This window comes from Plodia interpunctella, chromosome 3 (assembly GCF_027563975.2).
Source record: "Plodia interpunctella isolate USDA-ARS_2022_Savannah chromosome 3, ilPloInte3.2, whole genome shotgun sequence".
Taxonomy (NCBI): domain Eukaryota; kingdom Metazoa; phylum Arthropoda; class Insecta; order Lepidoptera; family Pyralidae; genus Plodia; species Plodia interpunctella.
In genome coordinates, this window is record NC_071296.1 from 7,707,918 (window position 1) to 7,732,629 (window position 24,712).

Sequence of the window (24,712 nt, forward strand, 5' to 3'; positions counted from 1 at the left end):
CCTTTAGGCGACTTGACTAAAATCTGAAATCAATGTTAGCAATGCATGTTAAGCAATTTTAGCATGCTCAAAAAGAAGAAGGAACTCAATATTTTTGCAACAATAAGTATAAATATTGTACAGAAGAAACATGCACTAACAGACAACGGGACCTTCGCAGTATTTGGGCGTAAAACACTGAAATACTTCCATAGTTTCTCATTTGACTAAAGCGGGAAGTTTTCGAAGAAATCGCGGAAGCATATTATCGAGATTGGGATTTGTTTTTGAGCTCAGAGTCGCAAAACTTTTAAATTAATACCTGTTCCTCGTTAACTAAGAATTATGTTCCTGACAAAATCAATTTGATTATACAATTTCCACTACCTGGAGAATTTGCAAGTATTCTCCGTATTATCTTGCTAGCTTTAAAATGGTGATGTTTATTGCGTCACAAACAAAATAGTCAATATTTAGTATTTGTTGTGATTCTTTATAACATTTATTAGTTTGTCTTGATCTCGGTGAGTTTCAAGTTTTCTTACGATAAGCATAAGAGTAGCTGCAATAAAACATAAAATATATTGTAGAATGTAGAATTAAATTACATTTAGGAATGAACCTCACTGGCTTAGGGTGCGCTCTGACTCGAAATACGCAAACTGAGTCTAAATAATAGCGATATTAATTAATAACTTGAAAGTCAACACGCCCTGTCATTAGTTGTAGACTGGTATATCAATCATTAAGTTGCTCTTATCACGTTCGTGCACGACGCGCCTTCACCCAACTTCATCAGCACATGTTTATGTTGTTGTACGGAAATTTGCTGCCATATACAGTTCAATTTATTTCAAACTAGCGCCCCGCCCCCCACATGGCGTGAAGTGATAGTGCGAACTTGATTCGCAAATAAAAAAAAATGGTTTTGATTTTGATCGAACAAAATGCAAGTTCGATTTATTCGATTTCATTTTGCACGTCCGCATTTGTATCCTAAGTAATACTCAACTTGATTTGTTTGTTATTTACAATCGAATCGAAAACAAATCATTCGTAATAAAATTCTGTAAAAAAAAAGTATCACAAATATAAACTTTCCCGTCGTTAAATCACATCAATAGTTGGTATGAATGTTATATAGGTACATTTTGTTTCTATTCTATAACTTGTTTTGTATGTGAACTACTTCAGCTTCCATGCGATTTATGCTTATTTTTATTTCAAACACATAAAATTATTGCTAAATTTCGTTATGACGTAATAATCAAACGTTTCGTTTTCGTACTACTAATACTTGATATCCATAGAAATGCTCATTTTACTATCAGCTTGCGTGCATAACAAAGTTTGATTCCGCATTCACGAGCACGTGAAAATAAAAATAAAAACTTAATTTATGATTGCATGGCCCTGATATCGAAATTGTCAATCCAAATAGTGAAGTAAATTTATCTTATTTCGGTGTGCGCATGTCTGCCACATTTCAACGAATATCTAAGCGTGGTTTTAATATTTAATCTTACCCTTGTCTGGACTGTTTAGCCCAAAATACTTTTCCTATTTTCCTGCCCATATATTCGTTAGGTACAGTTTTTTTAATCGGCCGACCAGCACTTGACGTGGTCGTGATAGATGACGGCCCTTGCTGAGGTCACGTTTTGTCATTTTATTAATACTTAAATTGGTTACCAGTGACGCGGGCGAATTGCGAAAGGACAAAGCGTGTACCTACTCTAATATTTTACCAAATTTATTTATACAGGAAATAAATATTCACGAATAATTATTATAAAACTAAGTAGTTCAAGAAAGATTTTTTATAATCCACGTATACCAAATTAGTGGGAATTGCACTGTCAAATTTGACTTTTATTTTAACTGGCGAGCAGCGCGGTGACTTTAAATTGATGGTGCAATCCCATCAACTTTGACATTAACTATAACGTAACCCTTAGAAAGTCACTCATAAGCGAAAACGTTACGTATACGAAATCGTATTCAAGATTGCGAACGAGTATTTCGAATTTAATATCAACACATAAAGTTGCATTTTTTCATCACAGTTGTATTTGACATCGCCTACTAAAGTGAGCACATCTTGGGCCCGCGTAAGGGGCTGTTTTATGGCATGTATTACAAAGATTACTTCATATTTAAAGAGATGTGACGTCGTATAGCTGCGTACGTTAGCCACTTCATTTTACAAGCGCAATAAGACACACACCGCTGTCCGGAAGACTGATATTTCAATGTAAATATTTCCCATTCACTGAATACGGAAACTTTTTTTTTTCATTTTAGGCCGCTGGGTTTTAACATGGATATCGCAAAGACGTGAAAATATTTATATTAAATAGGGTTCTCACGTTCCAATCTCAAATTATTGTAATTGAAAATATTTTTACCCTTCATTCAACATTACTCAAGAAGGCCTTTGCTCTGTAATATATAATAAACCATAGTAAAATTTATAAAAATCTATGTACGTACTTGGATTTTTATACGCCTATTTATATCCCTACATTAAGGCCATTCCAATTCCCTTCACGTGGAGACATCAACAGCCTTTCCAAAGAATATTGACATCAGGCAAGTGACTGATCCTGAAATCACAGCCAATTCAAAGGGTTTAATTTTATGCTAACCCTGGGCATCGAAGCAAAATAACCGAATATGCTAACATCGAAGAGACTTCTTAAGTAATACAATAAAGTTTAAATAAATAAATACATACAAAATAGGCTTCTATGACACGAGAGTTGGATATTAAAATTATTTTTAGTATTATAATAAATATGTTGCATGTGTAATCTTTTGTATATAGACTATTTTATTTAATGACTTCCTTTTGTTTTTATATTTTTCTCTAACGCTGTAGTCTGCCTTTCTTTTCATATTTCCTATCGTGGAAGTTTGTTAATTTACTGCCTGTCTCTTTTACATCTATAAGCTTAAAGTGTAAAATAATAACCTGATGAATTGATCGCGTAAATAGTTAAGACTAGTACTCACACCACCGTACACACATTCTCACCCACACACAACCGAAAACATATTAGCGAAGTAAGTTACCAAGCAGTCCGTTGGGTTAATGGGGTGTCATGGCACATGATGGGTAGTCCGCCTCACGAGCGCCGGTTCATCAGCAGGCGGTGGATCGCCGGCACTTTAATATTGACACTCGTTTTATACTGAAATATGAGGGTCTTAGTTCCGGACTTGACGGTTTTATCAGGTAATGACTAGCGTCCTACATTCGGTGCTCGAAAATGTGATATTTCAATTCAAATGTATTATTTATGTTATTATTGTAACTTTTGTAAATACAACAGGCTATGGGAAAATCCGTGATATAAATGTTCACGTTAGTAGTATAGTATGATTGATGAGAAATTAACTTTGATTACGCAATTAGTTGACTGACGCTGCTATTTATTAAATTTTATTTAAGTTGCCAGAGCAATTAATTTGCTTTGGCCTTTAAGCATATGCTAAATCTTTGTTTTGTAAAAAAATAGGTATGAGGTATATAGTTTTTTCAATTCAAACATTAAAAAGGAAATTTGTTGTTGTTGTATTTGTAATTAGGCTTATTTTAACCAAATTCATTAAAAATACTCGTTTCACTTATTCGCATTGAAAGAAAATGAGAAACTGCATTGAAAAGCTTGCCAACATGATAATAAAATCTGTACCTTCTTATATTCCGTAAAATATAAAACTCGACGTGCAAAAGTAAATGCACCTTCAAAAAGCAGAGTAGCAATCTAGCGGGGAATAATTTTTCCGTGCGATTGCGATGCGATGTTTTGGCGCATCGTTCGACAAATAGCCGGCCGCCGTCGCAGTCCGCAGGGCGGGCGCTGACGCCACAATTTCTCCTCACCGGCAACCCAGGAAAAAATGTCGAGATTGGCAGAGTTGCCGAGATGCCGCGGCGGGTGTCGGCCGATTCGACACGTTGCAACACGGAGATTGTGCCGTCTGTTTTGTTTGCCTCTTACCGTCTTATTTCCACGAGGAGAAATTCTATGAAGGCGCATCCGACTTAAAATTGTTATTTCGCGAATTGTCCCGAAAATTGCACTCGCAAAAAGAAACTTACTTAACCCGACTTACCATTGCGAGCACGGAGACAAAAAATGCAAAGAAATTTTCACATCCCAAATGATAGTTACGTTATCTAGTTAGTAGTTAAATAGCTCATTCTCAGTCTTGGAAACGTTCCCTAACGTAATAAACGACAAGAGTAGGAAGCTCCGCGTGAAAGTTGAGAGCGTATGCTATCTCATGCAAATTACGGCAGATTTATCATAAGACGTCTCCGTAATTGCGACGTGAGGAGATATGGCGGGAGCGCTTAAAGCCAGTCTCCAGAAAAAAGGCAATTAAAGGGATAAACTAGAGCAGTTAGGTCGGGCATCACGCTTGCGATATCTCTGTAGAGCTGAGAGTCGCGGCGGAGACGCGCGAAGTCGCACGAAGCCGTGAGGCGGCATGCGTGTTGGCGCGACCCGCCACCGTCTTCCAACCACGCCGAACACGTAAAGGGCGTGGGCCAATATCATAGACTACAGGCTAGGAACGGGGGGAACATCCACCACTGACGCTATTGCACTTGAAGCTTTACAAAGCTAAAAGCAATACAGTTATTTGATTTAAGTCGGGTATGTACCGCCGCCTTCCGCTGGATTGTGTTTGTCTTGGTTTGGCAGATGTCAAAGTTGTATGTTTTGAAACAGAGCCTCTGTTGTTTGCCTTGTTTGTTTCGAAATAGAGGTATTAGTTACCTTTCATATGTTTTCACGTACCAACGCGTATAATAAATAATATGCTATAAGTGATTTATAGACGTGTATGGGGGAAAGTGCTCGTGTTGCAAGAACAGAACGTGTTTTTCTTAATACGTGTATTATATTGATTACATTTAAGTAATTTTGTTTGTCAGAATTATTAATAAGTATATAGCAAAACTATATAAATTTGCTTTCTTAATTTATTTAGAATCTATTATCTACCAATCTTTTATAGTCAAAACAAAAAGCATAGATATATTGAGAAATATCGATCTACAGTCAAATGTTTGGTAATACATGCAAATCTATGTTAGGTACGAGTAGCCTGATTGATTCAGGAATAGCGTAAAGCTGATCAATTACGTTAATTACGTCCAGGTGCCGCTGCTAACGATTTAATATTTGCTAATATTACGTTTATTTGTTCTGCAATATAGATTTTGCTAATACACTCGTTTACAGTGATTACACCATCGGACCCGATTTATGTTATAATTAAGAATTTCTTTATCAATTCTCATAAGGTGTCAAGGGGAACGGGGGAGAGAAAATAATTGTATTTAGCTCAATATTATAAATTCGAAAGTAATTTTGTTTATTCTTTATCTGCCCAACTTGTCTTCACGCTTTATCTGCCCAACCAATCTTCTTGAAATTTTGCATAAATTTAGTTTAAGAAAAGAATAAAGAATTTAGAAAGACAGTGTACTTTTTATCCTGGAAGAATAAACCTGTTCCCGTGGAAAATTTACGCGGGTGAAGCTTAAAGCAAAACCTTGTGTAATATTAATACATAGCAATCTAAGTTTCAGTTCGAATGTTTATTAGAACGTAACAATCAACTCTTATCGATACAAATAGGTAGTTTCAAGGTAATTCCAGAAGGGATAGGCTACTCGATATCGCAAGTCGATCACTGTAGCTAATGACGCCAGTGTATCGACTGGATATTATGCAAATGCTATCAGTTGCCGAAAGCCTTACCGGCTGTCTGAACCGACCTAGATAATAGACGGAATTGTAGGGCAATTTATTAGCGTTAAATCAGGTATATTTTGTTTCGTAAATGTTGTGCATAATTCATAAAATATGATAGGTAAAAATAAAATATATAAATAAAATATATAATTATGTAAATGTTGAACATAACGAAATACGATAATTGAATTCCACGAGTACCGGTTTATTTATCAGTTTTAGTGTTTTAGTTTCTCATTAATACATTTGAAACGCGATTTGACTCCAAGTCGCTATTTAAAATTGTATTAATAGTTTAGTTATGTTATGATTCTTTTTAAATTATTCCTAACGACAAATGTAAATCAACTAGACATAAAAATGGGCTTGCCAATGTTTAGTTGTTTACAATGGAAATAATATGTACATAGTAGGATCAATCATATGGTTTAAATTTGTATAATAATTAAATATTTTTCTAATAAATCATACTGTCAATTATCACAGCATGACATTATCATTAAATAATTAAATTATATTAAGTTTTAAGAAACTCTTAGACAGTTTTTTTTATCATATGGATAATAATTTATAAGAAACAGTTTAATGCAATGTAATTACTGAAAACCCGAGTTTATATTTAAAATGATGCTGATGATTCTATGAAAAACTTACTGACAGACTTTAGCACTAAATGCTAAGATTTCGTATAGATTTTTCATCCGTTGCCTGCATATGTTATGTTTAGTGCAGACAGACACGAATAAAGCCTACAGGACATATAAAAAGTGATGTAAACAAGGGTAGGGTTGAACCGCAATGCACCAAAGTAGGTGACTCTGCTTCTTGCGACAGAGTCGCTCGTTTATCAAAGTCAATATCGCCTGTCAACGCTTAGACACACATATTATAGGCAGCTATTACTTGCACGCGTGCTAGCCCGACTTTATTGTAGTCAGATTTATGTAGATACATACTATGTGTATGTACACAATCTGACTACATATTCCTTAAATGTAGGTATGACTTAATCTATATTTGATTTGCTTTTTGTAGTAATGAAATTTGTTTAGAATGTGCGTTTAGCTATTTGTGAGATTATTTTAAAATAGTTTTTGTTTATTTGTTTGTAATAACTTTATTGCACGAAAATAAGTACATTAATCAAAATTAATACAAGAAAGATATATTGTACAACGGCGGACTTATCCCATGTAGGGATCTCTTACGGCGGTAGGTTGAGATGACATGTATACAGTAGCAGGCTAGTCAGAAGTAGTATGTTCAACATGAACAGAGAAGACTATAAATTGTAAGAAAATAAATAAATATACTTAGGAAAAGTAAAATCTAAATAAATAAATACATAAATATATATGTAACAATAACAAAAAATACATAACATAGATATAAATACATATATTTATTTTATTTTTTGCACGCATTACAATGGCATAGTAACTGAAGACTCGATAAAAAGAAGATTCAACAACAAAAATGGCAAACAATCACGAACTTTACCAAGACACCTATTAAGTATGTTATTTTTGAAAATTTCACTCCACATAAAACATTTTAAATTTGGCTAAATTATTTATCGGATTAGTTTGTAATATTAATATGAACAATGATATCTACTTATTATATTACGGTATATTAAGATTTGTTTTAAAAACATAAAGAAATCAAAGACAGCATCCATTTCCGTTGTTCCTGAAGGAACCAGGACCTGCGCGTCACAAATCTTATTTGAATCCAACGCGAACGATGTAAATGCTTTCGTGTTGCGAAACGAAGGCGTTTGACAGGAACAGAATAACTGTCTCGGAGCGCAAGAAACAATACGGCGTGCAATACTGACATAAATCAAATTTTTCTACTCCTACCGACTCGATATTTCTAATATTAAAAACGCGAGTCACGGCGGGCTCGTCGCGAGATCGCCTCCTGCGACTATTAAAAATAGAGAAACTTGCAAACGTATTTCAGTTGTCATATTTCACGGTTTGCCCGATGCTGCTGTATAAACACGTTCTCCGTTCAATCATTCGGCGATAGGCGGCGCCGAGAGGAATAAATCAGAGCTCTCACTTTTTCACCTGCCACACACAAAAGCTTTCCCGCTGAAACTTGATTCGGGTTATTTCTGACGAAATATCAGCCTATTTGTTATACTATTGATAGGGACGCACGTGCGCCGCGTAAGTTTGTACTTGTTGACGAGAGGGATTGAGTGAAAATTGCTTCCCGACAATGTGCATAGAATTTGATGCTAACTGCCCTGAATACCGCCGCTGTTACGTGCTGAATGGAAAACATTGCAATATCGAGACAAATTGAAATTGATGATGGGTATTCGTATCAATACGATAGATATTGTTTTTGGGATTTCGTATGAGGAAACTCTAGTTGTTATATTATTATATCTGTAAAATAGTCGTAGAATATACTTGCTACAAACAAAATTGATAATAAAGTAAATAAAGCATTTTCTTTTATTTTAGTAGAAAATGACAATGTGAAGATAAACATAAATAACGTTTATATGCTTAATAAACATACCTATACTATATAAGTACCTACTTGTTATAATTGTGTTGTAAATAAAATTGTATCATAAACCTTGTACATATTTCCAAAGTGTCAATATCTAATAGCCTCATAAATATGGCAACACCTCTAGTAATAATTCAATTATGGCATAAAGCATCGCTTATCGCTCTCGATAGCGCAATCTTGTCACGTGATCCTAGGAGCGGAGCGCATCTCATTCTCATTGCGGTGGTAAGTGCCTATTCCGTGCTACGTAGTCACTTACGTTCGACGCGGGACGATAGCGTAATCCGAATCGACTAGGGCATTGTGCGTCCCGATACTGCCTACAGAATACGCCGGCAGACTATTCTGAGAGCCCATAATCTTCCCCGTAAATGGATTTAATGCAAATTTCTCCTCGGCCGTCTCAATGGTGTCTGATAAAAATACCTACTTAACCCCCTTTGTGGTGTTGAAATTGTTTTTCAATGAATCTGAACAGCTTGTTTACATTTAAGCGTAGGTTTATAAATACAATTTTTTTGTGGGAAAGTTTGATCGAATACTGGTTGAACAGGTGTTTTTGTTACTTTAATTGTTAAAAATTCTGAAACAAATTTTGGGATTTAGCAACAAAAGTGGTCATTGAAATTCAAAGACATATTCTAAATAAGGCAAGTAAGTAAAATGTGCACCATTTTATTCAGTGCGTAGATAAAATAAAAGTTGTCATTAAAACTCTTAATAAGGTTTTTCAAACAAAGTGCCCCGGAGTGTCGTAAAAGATCCAAGCGATTTTCCTTAAATAGTGACGGATAAAATGAACTTGAACCAATATAAAGCTCTCAATTTCAGCTTTCGGCTAATCGTCTGAGAAGGGTCTAATAACCGAGTCAAATTTACATAAACAGAGTTGTATCTTGCGGGTGTTATCATTCAATTAAATAAGATTTTGTGATGCCCAGAATACACCTGTTTTAGTTTCAGTGATTTTGTAGCTTTACTTCTTAGGTTTTCATGTGTAATAATGTTACTTATGTAAATGTTGAACATGTTTTATCATTATCATGTAATTTAAGAGTGAGGCTCTTATCGGCGGAATTTCTTACATTGTTCTCTCTCCAAAGCCTAATAAAATAGATTTTTTATGCAGAACATGTTTTATATTGTGCATAAAATTGAATGGCATACGAAAAATATGAAATCAAGAAATAAGTAATTTTTGAAACTGTGATCTTGGTAAGAATTTCTGAATAATTAACTTTAAAAAAAATTTTTTTTAGTGACACCGATATTTCGTCATCATATTTCAATTTCCTTTAAATGTAAACATAATTCTGGGCTTCCTAAGATAAAATAATTAACTGTCTTAAAAAAAAATTCAGTTCGAAACTAACATAACATTCATTTTATTTACGAAAATAAACAGAAATGTATTTCTTTTATTTTTCATTAACATTAAAAGTTAGATTGTCTGTGAAATTATAATTCTTTCCTTCCCAAATAAAACCCATAGAAATAAACTGTACTCGTTTCGTAACTTACCTACCTAGCTTATGATTCAGGAATGTAGTGAATTGACATAACGACTGGTCTTTATTCATACATCTACTTATTGAATAAGTTATTTTTAGTTTATAGAAGTAAATTTATTGTGAAATCAGTCGTACATACAAGTTACAATAAAAAGATGGCAATTTATGTTGCAAATTCTCACCTTTATATATTAAGAGTGTCTTCCACAGTCAACTTTGACGGTAACTTTAACCTGCGTAGAAAAATGCAAAGTATGTCATTTTGTCTAAACTATGGCGGCGCTCAGACGCTCAACTTAACGTCAAAGTTGACTGATGCAATTGACTCTATATTACTAATCGAAACTACATTACAAATGAAAGTTATTTTAATTAATATTTATCTGATATTAGGAATCAGAATCAATATACAATCAACAAGCTTAAGATAATTGGCACAACATAGAACCTAGGCAAATGTTATAATCAACGTTAAGTCCTCTTTTATATCAAAAAGTACACTGAATGCATTTATTTTCATGTGTAAGCGTATATGCAATGAAACTTCCACAGAGTAATCACTCACAGAATCACTGGACCAAATGCAACGGTGAATCCACGATCCACAAACTGCCTAGAATTCAAAATTGGGATGCTTCGCGAACGGCCGATCTTACTGGCCTGTAATCAATGACTAGGTACAGTTCTAATATCGGTTGGCCGGCACGTCAATCCACTACCAGACGAATCTACCATTAATCTTATCTATTCACTGCGAGTCTGCCCTAAATGGTTGCTTAGAATTTGAATACTGCATCTGTATTGCAGTGTACTTTGTACTATGGCTACCTATGGACGTGTTCGTAATGCGTAACCTGGCGTTCCCACCGATCGGCAGAGCGCTTTGCGACGCGATACGAAGTAATGCGTGTGTAATTTTAACGCACGTGTACATGCGAGGAGCGGCGTCAACACACGACAGCATTTATATTTCAGTAATGCATGTTTTAATCTATAATGTGATATTTGTAGCCCGAAAAATTGTGTAGGTATAAAACGTTTCCAAATATGAGATGTCAGGGAGAAATCACTTTTAGTGTAAGATTCCCCATTCTCTATTCATGTTGCTGTGCCCGCCAGGGTCCATAAATATGTGCTTTTTTATATAATTTATAACACCATGTCAACTTTGTGGTATGCAATAAAAATATTGCGTATTGCTGTCGCATCGCGCCGTGTCGCGCTTCCTCGCCGCATTTATAGCGGACTTCGTCGGGTAAACGTTCCGAATTACGACACGACCATTCCCCGCGTGAAATGAAACGCAACAGGAAATAGTAACGTTCAGGTCCCCTGGAATAGTAAAGGCCAGAGAATCATTTTCGGGCATGCAATCGATAGTAAATATCCCTTGTAATGTCCACTTTTATCGGCGACCTCCTGTGTTGATTTTCTCTTGTAATAAAATATGATTTGTTGTAGTAACAACAGCAGTAACAAAATATGGTTTTCATTAGCAAGTATTTTATAGGTATAGGTTTATTTGTATGTACATACATCGCTTACTCTTTATTTGTCAATACTTAATTGTTTAAATAAAATACTCATTCACTTGTGATTTATTTTAATAAATACGTTTAAATTGAAAATCGAGCACTGAAAAGAGAAATAAATGAATTGTAAACTCTCAGTTGACCATTAATTTGGGCATTACAATGTAGAGTGAGACAGGTGGTTGCACACGCCACTTTCCGTCACAAACCGACGCCAGCGAATCAGTTCCTATTTACTTTCAGTCAGAATTACATCAAACGCCTCCTCGGATTACAGAAGACAAGAGATATGAAACTTTTAAAAGAAATTAAAAAATATATAAATATATTTTTAAAAGGTTTTTGTGCAAATAAATCACTATACACAGCGAAAATTCATTTCCGCTAAATAAGGTGTAATTTTATTGCATGAAAAAATTTGTGTACAAGACATATATTTTGTAATAGTTATCGATGCACAACTATTGGCCAAAATGAAATGTCAAATTATGTATTGATTTTGAGGACAATATTTTGTTTGATTTTATATGGAACAGGTTATCTCGTTCTTTTTCTGTAATTTATGTAAATAGTTTAAATTTTATTGGATTTACTATTTTACTTAAAAGACCTCGGTGCATTAACTTTTGCAACCTTTTTTTAAGGAAATTATTTTCCTTTAACACACATTTTAAGTGATATTTCTGACATATTCAGCGAGGAAGTCTGAATATTAAACAAAGGGAAAATGTTAAGAAATGCTCGGTAATATCTAGAGTAATTACAATAAGCGAGATAGTGGAAAATCAGTGGGCACAAGGCGCAATTAGTACCGACACCCAGCGGAAATAAATACAGATATTAGCGAGATTCTGTTCAGATAAAAATTGTATTATTTGCACGTTATTGCTTATTATTTTATTAGGGTGCCTTCATCAAGTGCTTTATTGACCTCTCCATCAAAATTTGTTAAGGAAACACGTCGGAATTGACTCCGTCGTCGGAGTTATCATTACAAATTAATCATTTGAATGTTCATTTTACGTGTAGTTATTTAAATACGTTTTACCACGAAAGTTTTGCTACATCGAAATATAGCCAGAGAAATTTCTATTGTCGCTTGAAAATTTTTTTGACAGCAAAGATTTTTTTTTTGCTTTATCTTCTCATTGTATGTTCCCGGTTGCAGTCAAAACTGCGGTACCCCGAAGCCTAAAATCAGCAAAATTAAGATTTTTAAGATACAGTTTTAATTTTAAAACAGCCGCCTACCTGCCTGAATGCTATTTTTGCCAATCGGCAATCAAGGTTATGCGTCCCTTATCATATCCACAGGAGGGTATGGAGTGCTCCTATTCTTGGGTAGAACTATACGTCATAAGATATTTCTTCTTCCATTGTTAAATAAAAATACCTATATGTCTATTTCCGCATACATTTAACATTTTTGGCCCGACTAGCGATCAAAGGGGCCAGCCAGGCAGATGGCAACGGGACTGCCGTGATTAGGCCTGGGACTGCCACTATCCGCTTTACAGATAGAAATATTGTTTCCTATTATACCTTCCTTAACTGATGCTTACATCCTTCATTGGAGCTCAAAGGTATATTGTTGGAAAAAGTCGCATAATTATTATTGCTATTCTTATTTGATTTTTCATTTAATATAATTCAGTATATCTATAATCACTGGCCGTTTTCGTTTATAGTGAATTAACAGTCTCGAATTTGTATAAGGCTTCGTTTGTCTGATGCATCCTGTTTCTGATTCTAAATGTTCTAGTGTAGTGAGGAAATATGTTATGAGATCAACATATTATATACCTACTACCAACATGTAAGCATACAAGACAAATAAACCAAAAATATTACAAAACGTAACTCAAATAAAAAAACGAAACTTGAAACATCTAGATTTGCTGATGGTAGACTTGAGCATCCAACTATGAATAAGATAAGTTTCAATAAAAATAACGTCTGAAATCGAGCTGAGCAATTACTGGGCTCTCCCAATGATGCTCAGCCAATGCAGCACGCTCGAATTTCTTACTCATACTTCAGAAGGTAAGTATTATGACTGTGCACTCCACCGTTTTATTCAACAGAACCTAACGCTCCTCCGCTAAAACCGATTCCTTGTTACTTGATTTCTGCATTTCAAAAAAGCGTAAATATTTTCCTCCTGGATGCTTCTGCAACGATGAAGAATTCAATGGCCGCTTCAACATTTTGAATTAACAAATTGAAGTAACTCTTTGTAAATTGGTAGCATTAATTTGTTACGGGAATAATTAAGGAATAGTCGATATGTTGGAATGATTGGGCAATCTAACGGATTGATTACATTTGATCCAGGGACCAACGATAGTAAGAGTAAGTCCACACATCGAGGGTTTGATAAAATGTTGGACAAGCACGCATTTCATTTCAGTAAGTGGCTCTCGCGGTTTTCTTTCATATATTTCTGATCTAGAATTCCTGTAGTTTCCTTTTAGATGGTATTACAGTTTTATAAAACTTTATAATAAAACTAAGTCCTGTGTTATATTTCGTTTCGTTTTTAGTTACTATCTGGTGTTTCGAATGTAGATTCTATATAATTTACTTACTGTCTTTCTAATATTTTTACCATATTTAAGCGTAGCGTACGTAAAGATTATGATTTTGATTAAGTAAATTAAAATGATAGGTTAAATTAGTAAAAAATAAAACTGTTTAAAATTAAAAAAAAATATATCCTAGCATGAAATAGTAATCTTATATTCCAAAAAAGAAAATAAATTGAAAGGTTTATCAATCAACCCTATTTGCTTTTTGTGAGTTCAATCAAAAATTGAAACATATTATGGTTTTTGGTAAGTACATTCGGGATTTTCCTGTGTTTTTTCTTTTGTAAGAGATTTCGCTAAGTGATCACATTTCGATATTAAACCATTTGCCGAAGGCCGGTTCCCGCTACGTATTTCATTTTACTGAGTGTCTGACATGACTTTTTGAGACTTGCTTTTTTCCGGAATTATTTTCCAATCTCTATATTACATCTAGTGTCAATTTTGCCGACTTGTTTTTTTACGTGTGCAAAACAATCGAAGTCTGCCCTTACACTGCGTATCTTAACATAATATATTTAATTTTGTGCTTTATTTTTTTTTGTAAACGGAATTTAATTTTGATTTATATTAATCAAAGAAATTATTTGAAAGTAGAATAGAACGTTAATAAAAAAATATGGAAAAAAATAGCCTAATGTACATGAATATGTGTTGCTAATGTTTTATTATTCTTTAAATATTCATATAAAAATACAATTTAGGTATTTTTGATATACGGATAATCAAATTATTTCGTATAATCACTTTTCAAAAATGGACACATTACTTGTAGGACACTCGGTTCCGCCGACGCGCACTCGAGTCCCGATCGCAATTCGCGGACTGCGGCATGCGACCGATCGTGTTATTAGGGAACCTCATTTTCCTTGCTTCAAAATTCAATTTTGTATAACTTGTGCTTTAAAATTTTACTATAGATATATATTTTAGGATAGGTAAGCGGAAGAGCGAGATCGTTTGGGGAATTTTTAAGTTGCGATGATTTTTATTGAGCTATAGTTGCTAGTAATACAAGTGGTTGTTGAGTTTAGTTTATAGATAACTATGAAATTTTAACATCCAATGTTAGTCTTCGTAGCAAAACAAGACTTTGTTATTATACAATTTTATTTCAATTACATTTTGTTTCCTACTGATTGAAATAATAGCTTCCTTTTCCCAGAAGTAGGTTAAACAAATCCTGATAGTTCAAATCAGATCAAATCGAATTCAGGCAGTCAATCGATTGGACCCCTTAAGAATCGGGAGATACCGTTTACCGATGTACCCATCACATCACTGTCACGTTATCCCCATTCCCCTCTGTTATTTGTCCCTATCGGGCTTAGTGGGATAACGCCTTCATTTTCATACTTTTTAATTCATTGAAAAATATTGGAATTTCATCATCGCAGCACCGAGTTTAAGCCTTGCTATTAACATTGAATTTTAATAAGGCCCCTTTACGGTATTTTCGTATTTAGGAAAATGTTACGTATTTACGTAATTGCAAGTTTAAACTAATGGCTGGGTTTTTACAAAATTGCCATGTTTCCAAACAATTTTTCTTTTACGATACCATTATTATTTCATGCATTACAAAGTAAAGCAATTTAATCACAGTAAATATTAACAACAATCGTTTTTTTTTCTTTTCACAATCTACTTTATTTTTGTGGCGTGTGGTAGCGCCCTAGAATAGGACTACTCCGTATTCTCCCGTGGATGTCATAAAAGGCGACTAAGGGATACACAGCCTAGGCAGCTGCTAGGCAACAATAGCATTCACAAAGAGGGTTGACGTCAAGCAGGCGGCCGAACCACAGACAAATATCTGTGATTACAAGTACTTAATAATATTCCCGCGCTGGTAATCAAACCCGCGACCTCTAAATAGCGGACAGTTGCATAGTTGCGAGCAAAAGCTGTGTATCGAAATGAACTCACAACTACGTCAGCAGTGTTATTAATTCCTGGAAGCAGAACTATTCATTACAGCGCTAGTTGTTTGATATGAACAGCTGACGTTGAAACACGACATGAATGAAGTCATACCTATTTATTTTGTAATGCATCTCATTCCCGACTATAACCACAAGAATACAGAGAGTTGTTCCACATCGAAATATGTGAATTTTGAAGTTCACCCTGCAAATAGCTGTTCCACATTATTAATTAACTGAGAGATTCCAGGTTGGGGTTTTTGATGACATATTCCACTTTGAGCACTGAAGAAAATGGCACCGGAAAAATACCACAAACAGCATATTTTATATAAAAAAATATGTAAAAATTTTTATTTCAATAATTCCTTCTCACGGTGGATTGCATTTTTATAATATTTCCTGCTGCCAATATTTAATTTAAATAATTTTCACTTTGTCTTGCCCCAAGTCTGTGTAAGCGGAAATATTCAAGAAACGCTTTGAATGTCGATGTTTTATGTTTGAGGTAAATAATTTAAGCACTTGAGAAAACTTCGTGCTCTTGATTAACGGGGCTCAATTAGGTTCTTTAAAGTTAAACATTTTCAACAGCGCTTCTGTGTATTTGTCAGGCGCTGTTTAACCAACAACAATTGTACGTTACATAGTATAAATTAAATCTTCAAAACAAACTTCTGATTCGAGATTAAAGTTACGACTCGGAATAAGAAACAATATCCCGAAGTGCAATAATAAAGAACCAACGAACGGATGACATTAAAAAGAATCTTGAGAAAAGTTTCAAACACATAAATACAACCTCAGTTTTAGCCTCAAATTTCGAGATTTTAAATATTACACTGTTGGTACTTCGTCGAACTGCAGTGCGGGCTCTGTAAATTCCATTTAGCTAAATAGCTTTTGAGAGATAAGAATCTAGCCATACAATGCTTTCCGGCTTCGAAGAAACTAAGAAAATTGAAAAGAGAGTCGCCAAGTAAGACTGCAATGTCGATGGTCCGATTTCAGGGAACCTGAGAGTTTTTGGATTCTAAAACTCATAAAAATTGAACGCCTATAAACACTTGAGCGTTTGTGGGCAAAGTTTTTGTGTGATACAATCCCCTCGGTCTGGCAATCTTGGTTTTAATAAGTATATAACGTTCCCAAGATGTACCTGTGAGAAGGGATTTACATAATCATTACCATATCTGGCGCAGTGGCGCGCGTATTATACCCGGGAGGTTAATAATGCTATTTTCTCGCCACGTTTTCACGTTGCTATTTCACGTTATCGACCCCTTTATCTGCGTCGTCATTGTTACTAGCCACTCGAAGAGTCTGTGCTCCTTCAGAGGTGGGTCACGGCGGCCTCTTCGCGAGCTCACGTCGACGAAAATCCGACCTCGACCGTGATACACAGCTTTGTAACATCGTTAGGGTAACCTTATAAAACAGGTAGCGAAGATATATCATTTTTATTTCCCTAGTAGTGAAATTGACTTTTACTATGTGGATAATGTTTGAGTATCACAAACGTAATATATGACATACATGGTCTGGTCACTTTTAGTTCGATTTGATTGGCATTATAAAACTAATTTCATATTAAAATACTTATCATAATATACAATATATCATAAAATCAATAAATAATTTTATTGGTGGACATTATTCACTTTTCATTATTATTTTCTTCGACTGTAGTATTACCTCACTTTTTGGTAAATTAAAGCATATCTTCTCATTCAATTTATTTTATAGTCTCAATGACGATATCATCTTAAAACTTCAGTACAATCAAAATGACAAAAATCATCAATGATCGTGTTGCCCAAGAGTAAAATCTTAAAAAATAATTCCTGCGACTCATTATATGAAGCTTTTGCAGCGTCTCTTCATACTTAACCCTTTCCTAGTGAACTTCCAACTGTTTACGTGAGCACGAAACAACAAGACGAATGAGACGGTGCGTAAGAAAGCACACATGCGCGCGGAAGTCTGCTCCACTCATTTCAAGTCTTATTTAACGGATCGTGGAGTGCGTTCCTTCAAAAATAGATACCTAAGTAAGCACTCATGCGTCTCGGCACTTCAAATTACTTTTTGCATGGCAGAATGAATGGAGGAATTGAACCGACAAAACGGTCCCCATTGTCGGTAACGAATGTGTCATTTCCAGCTGAAATGTGAACTCTCCTCTTAATTCGTATTGTGTTGCCCGACGTTGAATATGAACATTTTTATTACTATTTTTGATCGAGATGCCGCCCACATTGATTTATTGTTGCCGAATTTTTCACTAAACGATGAACTAAAACAACCAAAACCAACAAACGATGTGAACATTATTAGTGAAATCGATCGAAAAATTATCGATTATTCATCATCGCAAAACTTCCCCACCTTGTTTTTATACGTCAGCAATCTGTAATCATACAGATATGATTTAGTATTAAGGACGACCAAAGCTATCGAGCGAAGTTACACAGCAGCCAATAAATCCAAACTTTATAAGAAGTAATCTGTTTCTATGCTTATGCGATACTCTGTCTCTTGAGATAACTACACTTGGTAATCTGCTGAGTGTGCGTTCTGATCTAATCTCGCTTATTTGTTTTGTCACTGTTGCTTATTTCACTTTTCGCTGTAATAGGATATTCAGAGATAGGTACGCAAGAATTACTTCGCAATAACAATCAGATATATTTCGGGATAAACACGAAATTCTTTTTTGGAATTTTCACTTGGTGGTTAAAAGCGTTCTTTGTCACTGAAATAGGAGTTTTTCGAGTAGAACAGTTACCTTTATAAGGACTTAACGTCAGAGGGAACGGTCGTCTAAGTATACGAGCACACGGGCGCCCTCTTGCTGATAACAGAATTATCCGAATGACGCCATCTATCTTTTAAATGTGCACCTTACTTTTGGACGCGGTGCGTTGTTGGTGCCTCCCACTTCGCCCCTCGCTGTCGGAGGACTTTTTCAGAATAATCATGAATCGCACATTTGTTTGTGCCTTTGTGGCAATATACTCATTGGGTATTTTGGAGTCCCTCCTCTGAGACTCCCTCAAATGAGAGAAGGCGAGATTTATAGACTAAAACAGAATCCTGCCTTAAAAATTGGATTTATTATAATCTAACTTATGTATATGTACATGGTAAATTTCGATATCTTTTATAAAACGTTATTTCTTATTTACATTCTTGTAGAAGGATAAATATGATAAAGAAGGAAAAATTAAATTGATTACGAATTTTGTATTGTACAGTATTTTTTTATAATATACTTATTTTCGTAGTTATTATACGTTAGGTTAAATCAAATTCCTTAATTCCGATTCAACCTTCAAAAATGAGAATAGTGCATAAACACCTATATAAGCCTGCTTCCATAACTTTACTACTTACTAGAACTGTAATCTTTAACCGTCAAAGCATTTCCTTGGAAAAACCATCACACTAATAGCGCCCAAGGTGTAGCGGTTTAATTTGTGTAAATATTTATGTACACCGTCCCGGATTGCAGTCCAAACCGCATAATGCATTAACTGATTACCGCTGCGATCCATCTTGCAATGCGTCCGACACGCTCTGCCTAGCCGCTCCTAGAAACAAGGCGCGCTTTTATAAAAAAAAACTAATTCTGTAAAAAAAAATCAAGTTATCTTGTGGTTCCAAAGAAAGAGCCTTCTTGCCAAGATGACAGCGGAGGCATATTAATAGGGTTCCTTTTTAACTTGTGAATAACTGAACCTTAAGAAACTATCTTTTGACTGGAACTTTAGCGCTTAAAATCAGTTTTTCTGTCCCGTAAGATTTTTTTCTCTTAGTGCTATACTCTCTGGCTCCTGGTTTCCCGAAGTGTATTGGACATAGATGCTGAATTACTGAAGTGTTATTTATGACTTGTGCGGCTGTGCGTTGTTCCTCAATGAGTTAGCTGCGAAATTTAACATAAAAATTGTATAAAAATAATATTTCATAACACAGGTATCAGGTTGCACGTTTGAATGAATTATTATTTAAGTATTCTAAATAAGTGGCAAGATTTAGAAGCAAAGTTCTATTCTCAGTAGCAAATGTAGTTGACGTAGGTAATTAGAAAATGAAAAACGAAATGTGCTTTAATCACGTCACAAAATTTTCACATACTCTATTTTAAGATACTCTAGAGAAGAAAACTATAAGTCATAAAATGTTTGTTACTATATAATTCACTGCCTACTACAGTACCTGCGGAACCATTCCTAATTGTAAACTGACTCACACAATAATACTTACTGTGTTTCAAAAAGGTTTGACAATTTTGTTACGGTCACCTATTTTCGCCTTCAAATCATATCATAAATCAATATAAAAGGGTTCGCTCAGTATAGTACATGGTAAGAGCTCTTTTATATAATTCAACAAGCCACTTGCTAAGGCTTTTCATTAATAGTCTTTTTCGGTTTTTGGATGAAATCGTATTCACTATCTTAAACATCAAAATCCAAGGTCCTCTTTTCTTATATTTCTCCTCTAATTCTCACGGTCTTCGGCATTCTTGCATGACAGATCATTGGGCATGCGGAGTGTGTGGTTCCACCCTAAAATAGCACCACTAAGGAGTGGTCCTATTCTAGGCTAATCACATGGGAGGATATGGAGCCTCCCATCGATGTCGTATGAGGCGACTAAAGGACTTATAAGCCTAGGCAGCCGAAAGGCGACAATAGTATTATCATTGAGGGTTGATGTCAGACCGGCGGTTGGTTGTTAAATCACAGGAGAAACTTCAAAATTTTATGGTTATTTTCTATGTGTACTTCAAGCTTCAGGGCGTCACAGCCCCTAAAGAAACTGGGAACATGTGGAGAAAGCGATCATGTGATGAGAATGATGATCATGCATAATTATCCTCGTTTATGAAATAAAGCAATCTGGATGTGCACAGTGCATTTAGGCCATTATGTTCGGCATGCAAAAACACTCTCAAATATTAAAAAAATATTTTTATGCGTCAGTCACACCGGTGGATTGATTTTAAATCGATGAAATTGATGTATAGCGTGAAATCAATTTGAAGTTTTGGCGCCAGAATTTTTCACAAAATAGCGTTTGTAAATATTGTTTTTAACTTTCATGCTCTTCTTGATAATTTGAAACGATGTAATTGGAATAACATATTCTTTTTCAAAATCAGACTTAAAATCTATTTACTAAACTCTATCGATTACAAAATATGTTATCGATATAGCTAATCCCAGGAATTAATCTAAAACAAATGTAGAAGATTGTTCTAATTACATCAGCCATAAAACAAAAGCATTGATGTCATAATTTCATTACGTAAATTTCGTACAATTATCCAAAAGATCATATTACAGCCGGTACTAAAGTTCTCTCAAATATTTCACTTCATATCAGTTTGCAGCAGGCTTCTCATATGCTTGAAATGTACATTGTGTAAATTATTATTAAGCTTTGTTTGGTATACCACGTCAAATTACCATTTGCATTCTATTGTGCTCCTGTTGCCGAGGCTTGTACGCCTAGCACACACGCGCAATTCCATAATTCATCCTTTTAAGAAGATATGCGTAAATATCACGTTTTAAAGAAAATACCTAAAACACCCAAGGTATTGTTATTCAAATGTCTTCGGAATGATGATTACACTTCGCACCAACGAACACATTTTCACAAAATCTTATCATCTTGTAATGTCTTTATTTATTCTTTGCATCAAATACATTGACGTTATATTCGGTGATGTTTTCTGATAAAATGTTCCTCTCATCTTTTACTCTAATGAGAATAAGCAGAGCAGGCGATAAATTGAAATTTATTCCTCCGTGGAACGCGTGCACACACCTACATAAATATTTATTACTTATTAAAGTCAGTGGCAATTCATTAAAACAGGTTTTACGAGTTATTCAAATGAGATTTATTATTCAGAAATGGATATTAACTATAACGTTGTTCATTGCAAATTGAATAAAGGATTTAATCGGGCAATTACAGATGTCTTATTTCTCGGTTTCAGAGGTGCCTAATTGTATGATAAACGATCCCACAGAGCGCCACAAAACTTCACGGGAAGTTTTCCTATATTTAATAAAATGACTGGTGTTTGTCGAACTTTTCCAGAGCGCAAATTATAAGTAGGGAATACAAATAATAGTTGACGTAGGGCTCGGGGCGGTAGTGGTGGCGGAGCGGGGTGTAGGCGGGGGTAATCAGCCCGGACAGTAATTCGGGAGCCTTAAGGGTGTGATCGGTTAGCGCAGACAAGGGTACTACCACTAGGATCCTTAGAGAGAAGAAATACTTTAGTTCAACATTTCCGATGTGGTTTTGTTCTGTAGCTCTTCGAGATTAGGCAATTTCTCAATAAACATGCGACCGTACCGGGCAGCTGCTATTGCTTAGTTTGCGAGACGTCTCCGGAGAAATTAATGTAATGTGGAATATAAGTTAGAACATCGTAATAAGATTGGGTTCGATGTTTCTGTCCGTTCATCCGATAGTTTATTTAGGCGCGCGAGGTATTGGGACGCATCAACTTAGATAGCTATTACTTATAAGATTTATTGCCTTTTACTTTTAAGTATCACAAACAGAAGCATACTTAAGATAATATGATGTTTTAATTTATTTTATTTATTCATATAAATCGAAACATTTTTTCTGACATTATAAATATGAAATATAAAATTTTACCGCCACTGCCATTCATAGCAACAATACCTTTCGTAAAATACACGATTGCTTGGATTCCAATAAATTAAGTTTATTCCTTTAAAAATAACGCGCGTACTATCGCGAGACACTTGAACATCATGGAACAGAATACAATTTCCAAATCGGCAAAATCGGAAAAAACCCAATTAAGTCGGCTTTGAATCTTTTGATCGTGGCATAGAGCCCACGCAACACTCATGGGTTTTGAGCACACAGTCCGATGGAGAGCCCTTCAGCCCTCTAGTAGGCAGACTCGGGGTATCTTTGCACCTTAATTACACTTTGCTTCGTCGTAAGTACGACACGTATCAAGCGGGTCTCCCAAAAAAAAGAATGAGGAAAATTGAGGCCTCTCTGAGTGATCTTATATTGAAACTTGATGTTTTCCTGAGATAGTACTATGTTGTGGCAGAATTTTAGCACTCATTTGAATTTGAGTTTTGAAAAAATAATTGAATTGTAACGTATTTTTTCTTCATGATAGATAAAAAGTAATGCATTGTTGCCATCATATTTTATGAAATATATGGTTTTAATAATCTACAGCTATTTTTTATTTCATAACAAGGAACTTATAAAATATATGCCATGTTACGGCATTGCGGCGTAAAATCTGCGCTCGCAAATATTTAGCTTCGAACGAAGAGCCTAAAGCCAGTCTTATCTTCAACTTTTACATTATCTTCCGAGTTTTCCATAAATTTGAGCCCGACTCCACTTACGCTTATCAAGTCAAAACTACCTAAGCGTGTATTTATTTGTCTCTATTTTCCAGCTGATCGACTCCGTAACTTTTACAGTGTATGTCAGCCTACCTTGCAAAACTCGCTCCTGATTCCAAATCAGTTAATGCAAAAGTTTATTTTTATAAGTAAGATTACACGGGAGTTTGGATAGAAGTTGGAAGTCTTTGGAAAATCCCACAAAGTATGGAAGACGATGCTACGGACTCAGTGTGGGGATTAATACTGAATTCAAAATGATTTTGGGATTCACATATTGTATACGAATTTTGTGTCACATGTTTTTCTGTAGTTTGTAAGTTGAATTGAAAATACGAAGGACTTTATAAGTCTTTAAAGTTAAGATTTAAGGCGCTATGTAGCCGCACACTAGTGCCACCATTTTTATCAATTCCTTTTATTTCTTAAGATGAGTGATTTTATAATTTTATTAGAAAGTCTTATAGTTTTCCGTATCATAAAGCAGTCACAGCCGACTAAATCTAAAATGATGGCCACCAAAATCGATTACTCAACTGTATTCAGTTCCACAATATTACCTTAAACACAATACATTTTCAAAAGAGATAAAAACAATTTCACCCACATTCTTCAATTCAAAACACCACAAACATTTTGGGTTAGGGATACATTTGCCCGGCATTGTAATCGTTATCGTTTGAATGTTCAATCGTCGGAATTTATGTACACTTCCCGATGAGGTCATAAACATTGTAAAACTTCCGACAGATGGCGGCCGCGGCCGATTATGGCCGACCCTACATTGTTATAATTTCGCTACACAAAACAAAGCATACATGCTTCCAAACGTTCATTTGTTAAGCGGATTATGAAAACAAATAATTGCTCAAAACATCCAAGTTATTATGTGTAACCTCAAAGATACTTCTAAATTTATAAATTAAATTCTATCCTAAAAAGAATTAATCTCTCAGCTTTATCATAATTGAATCTGAATTTTTACTTGTAGAAATATTATTACTTTAAATACTTTGCAACTCGAGAAAGAAAAATATTATACATTTAGGTGCTCATTTAGAATTGTTTATGCTTCCAGTGAAAAAAAAACATGGTGAACCTGCATACTTATAGGCTATTATGATCACTAGCATAGACTTATTGTGTATGTATTTGGTGACGTGTCGGTATTTGTAAAATGTTTAAAAGACTGACAACAGTTTTAGCAATAACGCAATAAAAATAACACAATATATTTATGGAAAATCGTGAGCTTATTTATTCACAAGTCATTTAATACTTCAAAAATAAAATTTTAAAATAATAATTCCCTACATCTTGATTCAAAGACCTGTATTTAACCGCTAGTCCAGCATAGTGCTCGTGTTATCTAAATAGCGACATAATTTTTGCAAGCGGCTGTACTCCGTCATAATGTGCCATTAAC

General features: G+C 34.8%; 1 protein-coding gene across 5 annotated transcripts in view; it reads left to right on the forward strand.

The window, feature by feature from the left end:
• Positions 1-24,712, forward strand: part of Rbp6 (RNA-binding protein 6) — a 473,180-nt gene that overhangs the window by 224,278 nt on the left and 224,190 nt on the right. The window lies entirely within an intron of this gene.